General features: G+C 38.2%; 1 protein-coding gene across 1 annotated transcript in view; it reads left to right on the top strand.

Moving 5' to 3' along the window:
• The window catches only part of LOC144984092 (uncharacterized), a 379,397-nt gene that overhangs the window by 92,762 nt on the left and 270,724 nt on the right, over positions 1 to 15,911 (top strand). The gene's annotated exons all lie outside the window — the stretch shown is intronic.

Raw genomic sequence — 15,911 nt, 5'->3', positions numbered from 1 at the left:
CAAATCGACGTCAGTTTCAGACAAATCGGTAAAAGTAAACCTTTGGACGTCCTTAGCAACGAAGTTTGTTGGCTAACCACGCCCACATTCCTTATATGTCCAGATCCAGTGAAGTTCAATCTGTTCAGTTCCAGCCATGGATTAAGTTTATTGCAATATTTGCTTCAGATTTTGTCATAAAAAGGCCACCAACATTAGGTTGTGTCGACATCCCATAATGATTTCTAAACGTATTTTATAGTCCAAAGCCTTGTGATCATTTTAATGTTTAAACGGTGACTTTGGCTACAAGTATGTTAAAGTTATATTCTTTTAAAGAAACAAAGGCTTCAAATTTGACAAACACAATATGGCTACCAAACAGTCTCCATCCCACAATGACTTCAAACCTTGATGTTATAATCCAAAGCACCAATCATTTGATAGTAAAAGTAGAGTCACGTCCTGCAGCAGTAGACATTCTGGCAAATGCAGAGCCTCAAGATCAATTCTCTCAAATATGCATGTGCCATTAGTCTTTGCACACACATCCATGAATAATGGAGAGATAAATTGATCATCAGCTACCTAGCTGAATGATACAGCATTATATTTTCATTAAACCACTAACTTATGTGGTGCAAAAACATGATAGTGACTTCTCGTAACAGCCACCTAACTCATGGTTTGGGAATCAACACTTTCCCATGAGCCTTCACTTTTGAAAAGTCGCAGGATTTGAAGGACCAAAAGTGGTGGTAAAAAAAATTTTGGAGGTAAAAAACTTGTAAAAGGAGTTAAACAAGGCATGAAATTATTGAAAAAATGGCTGAATTAATGAAAATTTGAAGATTTGAAGGAAAGGAATGAGCTGAACTGTTTCATACAATGGTTAAAGTAAGTAAAAACCTGTAAAAGAAGTTTAGCACAAGGATTCTCTATGTATTTTAATGGAGCAAAAAATCCTGGAAAATCCTGGAATATCTTAAAAAGTTCAATGATTTGAATGACCAAAAGTAATAACTGTAATAAGTTGAAAGAGTTGAACATTTTAAAAGTAAAATGGTAAAAAAATTTTAAGCGTCCGAACCGGGTGTCGAACCGTGCGCCTCGTGCATCATAACTTCCCAATGCATTTTAATAGGGCAAAAATTCCCGGAAAAACTGGAATATCTTAAAAAGTACAAGGATTAGAAGTACCAAAAGTCATAGCAATAATAAGCTGAAAAAGCTGAACATTTTAAAAGTTGAATGGTAAAAATCGGTTAAAAATTGTAGAAGTAGTTAAGTGTCAAAAAACGGCGGAAGATAGTATAAATAATAATAATAATAAATAAAGAGAAACAGGAAAACAAAGGGTTGAATGCTTTACAGCATTCAACCAATAAAGAGAAACAGGAAAACAAAGGGTTGAATGCTTTATAGCATTCAACCAACTAGAAGGAGCTGCATTTCCAGAAGAAAATGCAGGGTTGAATGCTGTATTGCTGAAAGAAAGCTTAATTTGTAAAAGAAATGGCTGAACTGAGCTGAAAGAGCTCAACATTTTAAAAGTAAAATGGTTAATATAGGTGCAAACCTGTAAAAGAGGTTAAGCACAAGAATTCCCTATGTAATTTAATGGAGCAAAATTCCTGGTAAATCCTGGAATATCTTAAAAAGTTCAATGATTTGAATGACCAAAAGTAATAACTGTAATAAGTTGAAAGAGTTGAACATTTTAAAAGTTGGTTGGAAGAAAATTTTGAAGCGTCCGAACCGGGTGTCGAACCTGGAACCTCATGCACCGTAACTTCCCAATGTATTTTAATAGGTCAAAAATTCCCGGAAAAACTGGAATATCTTAAAAAGTAAAAGGATTTGAAAAATCAAAAGTCATAGCAGGAATAAGCTGAAAGAGCTGAACATTTTAAAAGTTGAATGGTTCAAATAGGTTAGAAATTGTAGAAGTAGTTAAACGCCAAAAAACGGCGGAAGATACTATAATAAAGAAATAAAGAGAAACAGGAAAACAAAGGGTTGAATGCTTTACAGCATTCAACCAATAAATAAAGAGAAACAGGAAAACAAAGGGTTGAATGCTTTACAGCATTCAACCAACTAGAAGGAGCTGCATTTCCAGAAGAAAATGCAGGGTTGAATGCTGTATTGCTGAAAGAAAGCTTAATTTGTAAAAGAAATGGCTGAACTGAGCTGAAAGAGCTCAACATTTTAAAAGTAAAATGGTTAATATAGGTGCAAACCTGTAAAAGAGGTTAAGCACAAGAATTCCCTATGTAATTTAATGGAGCAAAATTCCTGGTAAATCCTGGAATATCTTAAAAAGTTCAATGATTTGAATGACCAAAAGTAATAACTGTAATAAGTTGAAAGAGTTGAACATTTTAAAAGTTGGTTGGAAGAAAATTTTGAAGCGTCCGAACCGGGTGTCGAACCTGGAACCTCATGCACCGTAAGTTCCCAATGTATTTTAATAGGGCAAAAATTCCCGGAAAAACTGGAATATCTTAAAAAGTAAAAGGATTTGAAAAATCAAAAGTCATAGCAGGAATAAGCTGAAAGAGCTGAACATTTTAAAAGTTGAATGGTTCAAATAGGTTAAAAATTGTAGAAGTAGTTAAACGCCAAAAAACGGCGGAAGATACTATAATAAAGAAACTAGAAGGAGCTGCATTTCCAGAAGAAAATGCAGGGTTGAATGCTGTATTGCTGAATGAAAGCAGAAATATGAGGAAAAAGCTGAACATTGTAAAAGTAGAATGTCTAAAATAGGTCAAACATTGTAGAAGGAGTTAAGCATGAAAGCTGAAATTGTTCAAAAAAATGGCTAAACTGTCCTGCAAAATCCTGAAATATTTTGAAAAGTTAAAGGACCACAAGTCAAAGGTGAACATTGTAAAAGTAGAATGACCAAAACAGGTCAAAATTTGTAGACGGAGTTGAGCATGAAAGCTTAAGTTGATGAAAAAATGGCTGAACTGTTGAAAATTTAAAGATGTTGCTAAAATGGCTAAAAGTGCTAGCATTGGAATCAGCATCATCAACTGACTCAAAAAACACATTGTTTGAGAGTATCATATTGGTAAAAGCTACATGTTCTTGGTTGATAAAAAAATCCACTTTTTTCAAAATGACGGCTTTTCTATTGATTTTATCTCCATAGCAACCATTTTATGTTTGGGTCGGCATGGGATGACAAACAAATCGACGTCAGTTTCAGACAAATCGGTAAAAGTAAACCTTTGGACGTCCTTAGCAACGAAGTTTGTTGGCTAACCACGCCCACATTCCTTATATGTCCAGATCCAGTGAATTTCAATATGTTCAGTTCCAGCCATGGATTAAGTTTATTGCAATATTTGCTTCAGATTTTGTCATAAAAAGGCCACCAACATTAGGTTGTGTCGACATCCCATAATGATTTCTAAACGTATTTTATAGTCCAAAGCCTTGTGATCATTTTAATGTTTGAACGGTGTCTCTAGCGACAAGTATGTTGAAGTTATATTCGTTTAAAGAAACAAAGGCTTCAGATTTGAATAACAAAAAATGGCTGCCAAACAGTCTCCATCCCATAATGACTACTTAACATTAGACAGTAAAAGTGGAGTCACCTGCTGCAACAGGTGACATTGTGTCACATGTTGAGCCTCAAGATCAATTCTCTCAACTGTGTATGTGCCATTAGTCATAACACACTCATCAATGTGTAATGGTGAGTTATGTTGATCATCCGCTTGCTAGCTGAATGACACAGCAAAATATTTTCATTTTAACAATATCACATGTGGTGTGAAAACATGATAGTCACTTCTCGTAACAGCCACCTAACTCATGGTTTGGGAATCAACACTTTCCCATGAGCCTTAGCGGCCGTGGGCGGGGCTAAGGCCCGGGTCCCAACGCTTGTCCACAAGATGGCTGCGGAGCACATGTTTGAACTGCAGCTTCCAGCTACGAGGAGGAAAATAAAAAAAAACATCAAAACTAACTTAGATTTGCTCCCACTGTTTTTTCTAACATACATTGAGTGTTTGTGCGTGTGCTTAAGCTGCTCTGATCATTTTAACGTTTGAATGGTGTCTCTAGCTAAAATTGTGTGGAAGAAGCAAAGGTTCTTGAAAAGATAAAGGAACAATGAATGAAAGCTGAATTTGCTGATGAAATGGCTGCACTGTCCTGGAAAATCCTGAAAAATCTTTAAAAGTAAAAGGATAAAAAGTCAAAGCTTATGAGTAACCCCACCTGAAAGAAAATGTTTCCATGTAACGAAATATAATTGAGTTAGTGGAACTGAATTTTATCAAGAAAGGTAAGGTAAAAAAACATGCAGAAAAAGTCGAATGCTGGAATCGAACAGTGAACCTCAGTATTATAAGACCACTTTCTAAACCATTGAGCCAACACTTCTGTGATGACAAGATGCAGCCGGTATATATTAATCAGGCTTGTCGTGTATCATCTTATTGGGAAAAGCCGAGTTGAAATGATTTCAAGCCACAGTTCGTTATTTACGTGGAAAAAACGAACGACAATTTTCACTTTTGAAAAGTCAAAGGATTTGAATGACCAAAAGTGGTGGTAAAAAAGGATTCTCAATGTATTTAAATGGAGCAAAAATCTTGGAAAATCCTGTACAAGCATGGAATATCTTGAAAGGTTCAAGGATTTGAAAGACCAAAAGTAATAGCTGAAAGGATAAAGCTGAAAAATCTTAACATTGCAACAGTAAAATGGTTAAAATAGGTAAAAACTGAAGTTAAAAATCGCCTCACATTTAGGCAAAAAATGGCCGCAAAACCGTAGTTGGTGTTGCCATCCCATAATAATTTCAAAACTTATATTGAAATACAAAGTCTTATGAGCAGTTTAATGTTTGAACGGTATTTCTAGCTAAAGGCATGTTGAAGTTACAATGGTTGAAATAAACAAAGGTTTCAAGGATTCTCCATGTATTTAAATGGAGCAAAAAATCCTGGAAAATCCTGGAATATCTTAAAAAGTTCAATGATTTGAATGACCAAAAGAAATAACTGTATTAAGTTGAAAGAGCTCAACATTTTAAAAGTAAAATGGTAAAAAAAATTTTAAGGGTCCGAACCGGGTGTCGAACCCGGAACATCATGTACCATAACTTCCCAATGCATTTTAATAGGGCAAAAATTCCCGGAAAAACTGGAATATCTTAAAAAGTACAAGGATTAGAAGTACCAAAAGTCATAGCATTAATAAGATGAAGGAGCTGAACATTTTAAAAGTTGAATGGTTAAAATAGGTTAAAAATTGTAGAAGGAGTTAAGTGCCGAAAAACGGCGGAAGATAGGTGGAAGAAGAATAAACTAGAAGGAGCTGCATTTCCAGAAGAAAATGCAGGGTTGAATGCTGTATTACTGAAAGAAAGCTTAATTTGTAGAAGAAATGGCTGAACTGAGCTGAAAGAGCTCAAAATTCTAAAAGTAAAATGGTTAAAAAAGGTGAAAACCTGTAAAAAAGGTTAAGCACAAGAATTCCCTATGTATTTTAATAGAGCAAAAATCCTGCAAAATCCTGGAATATCTTAAAAATTTTAATGATTTGAATGACCAAAAGTAATATCTGTAATAAGTTGAAAGAGTTGAACATTTAAAAAGGTGAATGGTAGAAAAATTTCAAGTGTCCGAACCGGGTGTCGATCCGGGAACCTCTTGCACCATAACTTTCCAATGCATTTTAATAGGGCAAAAATTCCCGGAAAAACTGGAATATCTTAAAAAGTACAAGGATTAGAAGTACCAAAAGTCATAGCAATAATAAGCTGAAAGAGCTGAACATTTTAAAAGTTGAATGGTAAAAATCGGTTAAAAATTGTAGAAGGAGTTAAGTGTCAAAAAACGGCGGAAGATAATATAAATAATAACTAGAAGGACCTGCATTTCCAGAAGAAAATGCAGGGTTGAATGCTGTACTGCTGAATGAAAGCTGTATTTGCTGAAGAAATGGCTGAACTTTGCTTGAAAATCTTGAAAAACTAAAGGATCAAAAGTCATAGAAAGAATAAGCTGAAAAAGTTGAACATTGTAATAGTAGAATGGCTAAAATAGGTCAAAAATGTAGAAGGAGTTAGGCATGAAAGCTTAAGTTGATGAAAAAATGGCTGAACTGTTGAAAATTTAAAGATGTTGCTAAAATGGCTAAAAGTGCTAGCATTGGAATCAGCATCATCAACTGACTCAAAAAACACATTGTTTGAGAGTATCATATTGGTAAAAGCTACATGTTCTTGGTTGATAAAAAAATCCACTTTTTTCAAAATGACGGCTTTTCTATTGATTTTATCTCCATAGCAACCATTTTATGTTTGGGTCGGCATGGGATGACGAACAAATCGACGTCAGTTTCCGACAAATCGGTAAAAGTAAACCTTTGGACGTCCTTAGCAACGGAGTTTGTTGGCTAACCACGCCCACATTCCTTATATGTCCAGATCCAGTGCATTTCAATATGTTCAGTTCCAGCCATGGATTAAGTTTATTGCAATATTTGCTTCAGATTTTGTCATAAAAAGGCCACCAACATTAGGTTGTGTCGACATCCCATAATGATTTCTAAACGTATTTTATAGTCCAAAGCCTTGTGATCATTTTAATGTTTGAACGGTGTCTCTAGCGACAAGTATGTTGAAGTTATATTCGTTTAAAGAAACAAAGGCTTCAGATTTGAATAACAAAAAATGGCTGCCAAACAGTCTCCATCCCATAATGACTACTTAACATTAGACAGTAAAAGTGGAGTCACCTGCTGCAACAGGTGACATTGTGTCACATGTTGAGCCTCAAGATCAATTCTCTCAACTATATATGTGGCATTAGTCATAGCACACTCATCAATGTGTAATGGTGGGTTATGTTGATCATCCGCTTGTTAGCTGAATGTCACAGCAAAATATTTTCATTTAAACAATATCACATGTGGTGTGAAAACATGATAGTCACTTCTCGTAACAGCCACCTAACTCATGGTTTGGGAATCAACACTTTCCCATGAGCCTTAGCGGCCGTGGGCGGGGCTAAGGCCCGGGTCCCAACGCTTGTCCACAAGATGGCTGCGGAGCACATGTTTGAACTGCAGCTTCCAGCTACGAGGAGGAAAATAAAAAAAACATCAAAACTAACTTAGATTTGCTCCCACTGTTTTTTCTAACATACATTGAGTGTTTGTGTGTGTGCTTTAAGCTGCTGTGATCATTTTAACGTTTGAATGGTGTCTCTAGCTAAAATTGTATGGAAGAAGCAAAGGTTCTTGAAAAGATAAAGGAACAATGAATGAAAGCTGAATTTGCTGATGAAATGGCTGCACTGTCCTGGAAAATCCTGAAAAATCTTTAAAAGTAAAAGGATAAAAAGTCAAAGCTTATGAGTAACCCCACCTGAAAGAAAATGTTTCCATGTAACGAAATATAATTGAGTTAGTGGAACTGAATTTTATCAAGAAAGGCAAGGTAAAAAAACATGCAGAAAAAGTCAGATGCTGGAATCAAACTCAGAACCTCAGTATTGTAAGACCACTTACAAAGCCATTGAGCCAACACTTCTGTGATGACAAGATGCAGCCGGTATATATTAATCAGGCTTTTCGTGTATCATCTTATTGGGAAAAGCCGAGTTGAAATGATTTCAAGCCACAGTTCGTTATTTACGTGGAAAAAACGAACGACAGTTTTCACTTTTGAAAAGTCAAAGGATTTGAATGACCAAAAGTGGTGGTAAAAAAGGATTCTCAATGTATTTAAATGGAGCAAAAATCTTGGAAAATCCTGTACAAGCATGGAATATCTTGAAAGGTTCAAGGATTTGAAAGATCAAAAGTAATAGCTGAAAGGATAAAGCTGAAAAATCTTAACATTGCAACAGTAAAATGGTTAAAATAGGTAAAAACTGAAGTTAAAAATCGCCTCACATTTAGGCAAAAAATGGCCGCAAAACCGTAGTTGGTGTTGCCATCCCATAATAATTTCAAAACTTATATTGAAATACAAAGTCTTATGAGCAGTTTAATGTTTGAACGGTGTTTCTAGCTAAAGGCATGTTGAAGTTACAATGGTTGAAATAAACAAAGGTTTCAAGGATTCTCCATGTATTTTAATGGAGCAAAAAATCCTGGAAAATCCTGGAATATCTTAAAAAGTTCAATGATTTGAATGACCAAAAGAAATAACTGTATTAAGTTGAAAGAGCTCAACATTTTAAAAGTAAAATGGTAAAAAAAAATTTAAGGGTCCGAACCGGATGTCGAACCCGGAACCTCATGTACCATAACTTCCCAATGCATTTTAATAGGGCAAAAATTCCCGGAAAAACTGGAATATCTTAAAAAGTACAAGGATTAGAAGTACCAAAAGTCATAGCATTAATAAGATGAAGGAGCTGAACATTTTAAAAGTTGAATGGTTAAAATAGGTTAAAAATTGTAGAAGAAGTTAAGTGTCAAAAAACGGCGGAAGATAGTATAAATAATAATAATAATAAATAAAGAGAAACAGGAAAACAAAGGGTTGAATGCTTTACAGCATTCAACCAATAAATAAAGAGAAACAGGAAAACAAAGGGTTGAATGCTTTTCAGCATTCAACCAATAAAGAGAAACAGAAAAACAAAGGGTTGAATGCTTTACAGCATTCAACCAACTAGAAAGTCTGCATTTCCAGAAGAAAATGCAGGGTTGAATGCTGTACTTCTGAATGAAAGCTGAATTAGCTCAAAACAGGGCTGAATGGACAAAAAAATGATGACGAACAAACTCTTTTATTTAGGCTCCTTAGGTTCTTTAGGTCGGGATTCTTTTTGGCTGAGAGAGCCATGAACACCATACATTTTTAAATGTAATTACATGAGAGCCATACAATATGTTTAAGTGAATGTGTGAATTTTATGTAATTTCAACAATTTTAAAGTACAAAACATCTGTGGATTATTTCTTAATATGATTGTGATGCTGTTGCTATTAATGATAAGTATTTCTTATGCGACTTCTGGTGCTGCATGGTTTTGCTCATGGTCTTGTAATCTGGTTCATTCGTAATAAAAGCTCAACTCAAAAGACGATTTCAGAATTTGATTCGCAGATTTGGGGTTTTGATTCCTGGTTTTACAGTTTTAATGCCAAATAGTTTAGGCATTAATTTGACACCATACCTACATGGTGAGTTTAAGGTTCATGCAGGTGTTGAGACTTCCACCCGTTAAACGTGATCGTAGGTTAGTCTTAATGTTCTTTAGATGTGAGAAATACTGCTCACGTGCAGACGTAGAGCCAAACATTGTCAGTACAGCAATACTCACACGCTGCAGTGTGTGGTATGTGAATGATGGCTGGCTTGACCGCAGTTCTGTTGTGACCCACATTATTTTAAGAGAGGACCGGGGGGTGCCGAGCGGTAACGCCGTGCAAACACCCAGCCTTTCATTGCGGGGTGAAAGCGATCAGCGGCGTGGGGCTTTTTGCAGCGCATTAAGCGGTGGAAAGCCGCCGGCACCGCGCGATCCGCCGCGGATGCGCTGCGAAAAGCCCCGTGCCTCGGATCGCGCGGTACAGGAGGGCATCGCCTCTCTTGAAATAATGTGGGTCACAAGAAAACTGCAGACAAAGTAGCCATCATTCGGATCTGCGGAGTCAAATCAGCCGTCAGTGTGACAGGAAGCGCCTTTCAAGTTTTGACGATCAAGTGGTCTGCGTGTCAGCTTTTTCATTTCTTGCCACGTTTGTTGGCTTGCCAGCTCCGCTTGTCGCCGGCGACACAGTCACCGCTGTGTGGTGTTATTATAGACTGTCATTCCAAAACGGAAGAAGAAAATAAATGATGGATCTTGTTAACTGAGCAGGTCTCGACATCTCGTTCTTACAACTCGACCGACAGAACACGCTGACACGCTCCGGTGAAACGCTCCGGAGAAACCCTTTGTCTACGACCCAGATCATGTGGCCATCAAAAGAGCCAGTTATGGATCGCGAGGGTTCCCGACCCCTGGTCTAAACGGTGATAATTTGTGGGGGGAAAAAGGTTTAAATTGAGAAATAATCAAAGTTGACCATAAATAAAATTAAAAAGAAAAGCAAACTAAAAATATATATATTTTTGTAAAAGCTGATGAGCCGGGTCTTGAACCGGCGAGCTTCTGCAGGGGGTGGTGGGGGGGTTTCCTATGTATTTCTATGGGGGGAAAAATCCTGGACAACCTGGAATATCTTAAAAAGTACAAGGATTTGAAAAACCAAAAGTCATAGCTGGAATAAGCTGAAAGAGCTGAACGTTTTAATAGTCTAATGGTTAAAATTGGATAAAAACTGTAGGAGGAGTTAGGTGCCAAAAAACGGCGGAAGATACCATAAATAAATAAATAAATAAATAAATAAACTAGAAGGAGCTGCATTTCCAGAAGAAAATGCAGGGTTGAATGCTGTACTGCTGAATGAAAGCTAAATTTGCTGAAGAAATGTCTGAACTACTGGAAAAACCTTGAAAAGTTAAATGATCAAAAGTCCTAGTAGGAATAAGCTGAAAAAGGTGAACATTGTAGTAGTAGAATGTCTAAAATAGGTCAAAATTTGTAGAAGGAGTTAAGCATTAAAGCTGAAATTGTTGAAAAAGTGGCTGAACTGTTGAAAATTTGAAGATGTTGCTAAAATGGCTAAAAGTGCTAGCATTGGAATCAGCATCATCAACCGACTCAAAAAAACACATTGTTTGAGAGTATCATATTGGTAAAAGCTACATGTCTAAGTTGATAGAAAATCCACTTTTTTTCAAAATGGCGGCTTTTCTATTAATTCTATCTCCATAGCAACCATTTTATGTTTGGGTCGCCTGGGGACGACGAACCAATCGACGTCAGTTTCAGACAAATCAGAAAAAGTAAACCTTTGGACGTCCATAGCAACAAAGTTTGTTTGCTAACCACGCCCACATTCCTTATATGTCCAGATCCAGTGAATTTTAATATGTTCAGTTCCAGCCATGGATGAAGTTAAATGCAATATTTGCTTCAGATTTGGTCAAAAAATGGCCACCAAACAGTAGGTTGTGTCGACATCCCATATTGATTTCTAAACCTATTTTATAGTCCAAAGCCTTGTGATCAATTTAACGTTTGAACGGTATCTCTAGCTAAAGGCATGTTGAAGTTACAATGGTTGAAAGAACCAAAGGTTTTCAAAGATTCTCAATGTATTTAAATGGAGCGAAAATCTTGGAAAATCCTGGAATATCTTGAAAAGTTCAAAGATTTGAAAGACGAAAAGTAATAGCTGAAAGGAATAAGCTGAAGGAGTTGAACATTGAAATAGTAGAATGATTGAAATAGGTGAAAGTTTGAAGAAGTTTAAAATTGCCTCACATTTTGGCAAAAAATGGCCGCCAAACTGTAGGTGGTGTTGCCATCCCATAATAATTTTGAGCCTTATATTGAAGTCCAAAACCTTGTGAACATTTCAATGTTTGAACGGTGTCTCTAGCCAAAAGAATGTTAAAGTTACAATTGTTTAAAGAAGCAAAGGTGTGGCCAATGGAGCAAAAATATTGGAAAATCCGGGAATAACCGGGACTATCTGGAAAAGTTCAAGGATTTGAAGGACAAAATGTCATAGCTGGAATAAGATGAAAGAGCTGAACATTTTAATAGTTGAATGGTTAAAATAGGTGAAAAATTGTAGAAGTTTAACTGTGAACTTCTGCACGAAAAATTCTCCATGTATTTCAATGGAGAAAAAATCATGGAAAATCCTGGAATATTTTAAAAAGTTCAAGGATTTGAAAAACCAAAAGTCATAGCAGTAATAAGCTGAAAGAGCTGAACAGTTTAATAGTTGAATGGTTAAAATAGGTTGAAAATTGTAGAAGGAGTTAAGTGCCGAAAAACGGCGGAAGATAGCGTAAGAGGAAAACAAAGGGTTGAATGCTATACAGCATTCAACCAATAAAGAGAAACAGGAAAACAAAGGGTTGAATGCTTTACAGCATTCAACCAATTAATGATTACAAATCTGCCTTCTGGGTCAGTAACTGTATCCTTATGAGTAAAATTAAGATTTTTATTAATTAAAACAGCAACTCCTCGTTGTTTGGAGTTGTAACTGGCAGAGTATATAACTGGAAATCGTAAGCAGAACAAAGGTGGTTCAAAGAATTCGATAAATGGGTCTCCTGCAGTAGAGCTATATCTGCTTTTAGACCATCCAGGTGATTTAACACTTTCAATCTCTTTGGCTCAGAGCCAAGTCCACGCACATTCCAGCTAACGATGTTAAGACCGAGGATGAGTTGCTTCCAGGTGATTTACACATGATGAGGGGGGAAGGGGGGGGGGAGAGTAGAGGAAAGAAAAAAGAGATAGAAGGGAAAACGAAAACAACAACAAAACAACAATAGAAACATGAGTGGGACTGAGGTGAAGAAGAAAAAAAAGACTGTTTTCCTGAGATCGAGGTGTGGATTATTGATGATCCGGTTTTCCATTCATTGAAGTAAGTTTAGCGGGTTTCTTCTGGGCAGCGCAGATGTTCTCAGCGCGGATCTGAAAGCCTTCAGCACAGCCAGGGGGTGATCTCCGGGTCCCGGAACAGCCGGCCGTCCACGTAAAGTTTGTCAACGGCCACAACCGCTCTCGAACCAGCAGCAAGATGCTTCCTCCTCAGCGGGAACAGGATCTTCCTTCTACTGAGGATTTCTGCCGGGAACTGGTCATTAACGCTGTAATGCGTGCCTTTCAGTTCTCGGCCTCGGCCCTTCACCAACTCCTTCTGTTTGAAATGTTCGAATTTAGCCACAATAGGACGTGGGCGCTGGTGGTCGGACCTTCTTCCTCCGAAGTGGTGAACCCTGTGGAAGGAGATCTTCTCCACCTCCTCCTTGGGGAGCTTCAGGTGGACCTCTAAAAAAGACCTCACGGTGGCCTCGGGGTCTTCTCCTGCCTCCTCTGGAACCCCCGCGACCACTAGGTTGTCCCTCATGCTCCTCGACTGAAGATCCAGGAGGGTTTCCTTGATGGATCGGTTCTCCTCGGAGAGACGGGCGGTGTCATTGCCCAGAGTCTTGACGGTCTCTCTGAGGGCCTGGTTCTCCGCTGCGAGCTCCCGCACCTGCTGCTGGCTGAATTCCAGAGACTCCCGCAGACCTTGAAATTCTCTATGGAGGATCTCCAGCAGATTGAGGCGGCCATCAAAGCTGGAGAGCTTTTTATCAATCGAATCCAGGATATCGCTCATTCCGCTGCCTGGAGAGGACACAGCCCCGGGAGAGTCCTTAGGCTGTTTGGCGGAGGGGGTGGTGGTGGCGGTTCTGGGCTTCACCATGTTGCAGGTATTAAAACACTCGTCAATGAAATTCTCCAGGTCCTCCAGGCTGACAGAAGCTTAATACTCTTAACAGATTATGTTAGTTTGCAGGAAATATTTTAATATGGCGGAAAAATGAAACAAGATCGAAAATGTTTGTTCAAATGCTTACGCGCCGCCAAGTCGATTCACCACACTCGTCTCGCTGGGTCTCGCAATACTACAGCATCACCCTCCTACTACCCGAGCGGTGTCCAAACCGGGAACCTCTTCACTGTGTATTTGTTAAATGTAGTGGGTCTGTGTACTCCTTACCGATTGGACCATGAGTCTGGAATAAAATCCATCCATCCATCCATCCATCCATCCATCCATCCATCCATCCATCCATCCATCCATCCATCCATCCATCCATCCATCCATCCATCCATCCATCCATCCATCCATCCATCTATCTATCTATCTATCTATCTATCTATCTATCTATCTATCTATCTATCTATCTATCTATCTATCTATCTATTTATCTATCTATCTATCTATCTATCTATCTATCTATCTATCTATCTATCTATCTATCTATCTAACCTGCTTTCTGGAATACCCCCCTGATCTCATCAGACATCAAATCCTCAGAAAAAAAATATTTTTTCTTTAAATTAAGTACAAGCTGCTGAGCATCTTTTCATTGAGACATCTGGAAAAAATCTTACTGAAGCTTCCTCAGCTTATCTGGGACCCAGCAGTCTAAGCAAATATGAGCAGTCTTCCCTCTCCCCAGCACTGCCTCCAGCTCCTCTGGGGTGACCCTTAGGCATTCCCAGTCCAGCCGAGAGACGTGGTCTCTCCAGCATGTCCTGGGTCCTCCGCCCAGTGGGACATGCCCTGAACACCTCTCCAGGGAGGCGTCCAGAAGGTATCCGGACTAGATGCCCGAGCCACCTCAGCGGGCTCCTTTCGATGTGGAGGAGTTAGTGACGCTCCATAAAAATAAGGTTCGATTGCAGAGAGCTCCTTTAACTACTGACGCCACTTTGCAGACATGCTGCTTCAATAAGAAAGCAGAGGACAAAGTTTATCGCTCATTAACCTGCAGCTCTGCCAGAAACACTGCTGTTTCCAAATGAGTTCTTCTTGATGAATTCATCTACACATAAGAAGAACTAGAGCAATGGCAGACCACCTGAGCACCAATGTTCTCCACATTTTCTGCTCTTTAAGAGATGAAAGTGATGAAGGGAGGGAGAGCCACGTGACCTTTAGCCTCAAACTAGATTGTCTCAGATATTCTTTTACTGTGTCAGCCCAATCTTGAATGAATCCTTTCCTCCGCAACAGAAAGACCTTTATGGATTTTCTATATTGAGACATATTTCCATGTTTGCACCATGGCAACAGTTCAGAGCGGCAGCAGAGCTGCATCTCTCTGAACTCACAGTTCAACATTTCTTCATCCTCAAACACGGTGGAACAAAGATCAGAGGCTATAACAAAAGTATCTGAAGAACCAGCTGATCAAACAGGTACTATGTGGTCACACTGAAGGGGGCGGGGCATGCAGGTTTGAACAGAAACACCTGGATGACTTATGTGCTCTGACCTTTGGATTGTCCATATTGTTGATGAGAACAGCATTTTTCATTACTTTTAAGTAATAATTTTGTTACCAGTTTATGAAATGTTCTGAGCTTTGTTTTATGGACAATCAAACCACTAATCATTTTCATGTCCATTTTCATACAAATACAGTGAGCTGTTGGGAGAGTGTAGCCGCAGACAGGACAGTTGGGAGTTCAAATCCACAGTCAAGCCATGCCACAGTCATGCTGCATGATTCACATGGCAAATTTGTTTTTTTTCTCTGTCAGTGTATTTCCTGCTGGACGCTTGTCCAAGAATGTGTTTATAAACCTGCTGCTCCTTCCGCATGAGGGAGGGGCTACTGTCCAAAGTTTCAAGCCTCATCGCTACATAAAGGCATTGACTGTAAATTTGTACTTCTCATACAGTCAATGCATGGAAGACATGGATGATGTTCATCTGTGATCAGATGTATCTACTTTAAAGAGCTTTAAAAAAGGTGTCAGCAATCATGTCTCCATGTCTGGGTTCATGAGATCATTCTCTCCCACTTCGGTGAGGTTCATCATGTTCTCCAGAAGCTGTGTCTGAATGACGGCCGCTGTCAGCTTTCAGTCTGATGACCTGCTGTTAATCTGAGGAGGAAAAAATAAAAATAAGAACAAATTGGAGGACCATTTTATTATCGTCTCTATCCAAATAAGAAAAACATAATGTTCAGTAGAAGAACAATCAGATTCTCCTCTATGTTGGTTTTGAACTCCACCCCCTGATCTATGGAGTGATATTTCTGCCACCACATTGCAAGTGAAAATATTAATTATTTACTTTTCAATTATTTTTTATTTTCCTTTCAAAAACTTTTTTTTTGGTTTCAAAACTTTTTTGCATTTGCAGAACACGTGTTTTAGCATGCATCGTGTCAGATCTCACTTTTTTCCTATCTTTGATTTTGCTGACTACTCTGAGCGCGACTTAGCGTGATATAACTGCCACCGCCAAAAAAGTTTTTGTATGTGTCATCTCACTTTCTTCATATCTTTGAT

Source organism: Oryzias latipes, chromosome 15, assembly GCF_053564925.1.
Source record: "Oryzias latipes strain Hd-rR chromosome 15, Olatipes_Hd-rR_3.1".
Lineage (NCBI taxonomy): Eukaryota > Metazoa > Chordata > Actinopteri > Beloniformes > Adrianichthyidae > Oryzias > Oryzias latipes.
Note: the sequence above shows the minus strand (reverse complement) of the source record. Positions and strands in the feature narration are given on the sequence as shown.